At 47.4% G+C, this 1478-nt stretch overlaps 1 non-coding gene across 1 annotated transcript; it reads right to left on the bottom strand.

Moving 5' to 3' along the window:
- Positions 1 to 747: 747 nt before the first annotated feature.
- On the bottom strand, positions 748 to 837 carry TRNAY-GUA. The gene is given in 2 exon segments: positions 748 to 783; positions 801 to 837. It is a non-coding gene; the product is annotated as a tRNA-Tyr (tRNA).
- Between the last annotated feature and the right edge of the window lie 641 nt (positions 838 to 1478).

Raw genomic sequence — 1478 nt, 5'->3', positions numbered from 1 at the left:
CTGCTCTCCGAAAGTTTCTGATGTTGGCTTCTATGAATGAGTTCTTAGGATGCCTTGCAGACCCAGCCTGTGCTCTCCTTTCTACAGCCTCTTTCCTTTGTAACCAGCCCCAACCTTTACAATTCCTCATTGAAATGGACAGCTTGTAGAAATTATACACCTCAAAGCAGTGTGCATTCACCACCCACTCAGGAGGCCAAAGATTATAGCTGCACGTGTTGGCTGTTTCAGATAAATACCTGGTCCTAAATGATCATGGTGTTCCTGTCTTCAGAAAACCATGTTTCTTCCCCATCTCTTAGTCTCCCCCACTCAAAACCTCAGAACTTCAAAATGCAAGAAAGGGATAGGAAACAGGGCGAAACCAGCAAGGAGGAGGACCCAGTAACTGGACTTGCCACCATTTTCCACACCCAGCTCCGCTGAAAGGATCTCTGCACTTGCACTGTGCATCTGCTCTAGCTAGCAAGGACCTGTGGAAGGTGCGGAGCCCCTGCAGAAGAGAGGCTCCTGTGATGTGCATCAGCTGATGCGGTGGCAGAAGGCAAAGCACCATTGCTGTAAGAATCATCCCAAGCAGAGAAGGTGGCTAGTAAAAATTGAAGTCCTTGGAAGTGGTATGTTTTAAGTAGACTAGATTTCTCATGGGGTCTCAACTGGCATATGGTTTGAAAGGGCAGCTCTGCAAAACTGTAAATTCCAGAAATAAGTGAAAGACAAAAAACCAAAACAAAACCCCAAAATGTTTCCTTCGAGCCGGAATTGAACCAGCGACCTAAGGATTACTTTGTACAGGCAGCCTACAGTCCTCCGCTCTACCAGCTGAGCTATCGAAGGAAGACAAAGAAGTGCCAAGAATGAGTCAAGACTATATCAACAATAGCCTCAGGCTCTAATGGGCCTCCATATGTATTGCTTCTCACAACAGCAAAACAGGATCCAAAAAAAAGGCACCAAGCTAAACTTTCCTGCAAAATTGCGTTTTGGTTACAAAACTGCCAGTTTTCTGCCAAATAGTTCACAGCTCTTGTAAGTCTGCTGGTGGTGCTAGCGTTAAGGTTGGAGTTCCCGTGATGACCCATATGAAATCTGTCTACTGCTTGACAAAGATATCTGCCCACTCTTTGGTGACCTTGCCACATTTCCTAAGCTGAGCTAGGAGAAGAGGGCCAGCTCCTCTCCACACAATTCCCCACAACAGTTCTCTAGCCAAATCCAGTAACAAATGAGCAAACAAATCAGTTAACACGCTCCCCCTAACAGCTTCCACGGCGAATGTAGAGGAACAGTGGAAAAGGACAGGAAGGAATAACCACTGAGATTCTAATTCGAATCCCACCAACTCTCACAGGGCATGCGAGACCCGTCATACACAGATGAGTTGCAACCGGTGGCCTCCCCAACCCCTGCGCCTGGGAGGCTGAACCCTCTGTGGATGATGCCCGTGGGTGCTGCAGCTCAGAACTGCGCAACTGAAA

The sequence above is a fragment of the Buceros rhinoceros genome, unplaced genomic scaffold, assembly GCF_000710305.1.
Source record: "Buceros rhinoceros silvestris isolate BGI_N320 unplaced genomic scaffold, ASM71030v1 scaffold6476, whole genome shotgun sequence".
Lineage (NCBI taxonomy): Eukaryota > Metazoa > Chordata > Aves > Bucerotiformes > Bucerotidae > Buceros > Buceros rhinoceros.
The sequence above is the reverse complement of the archived record's forward strand: the minus strand, read 5'-3'. Positions and strand labels throughout refer to the sequence as shown.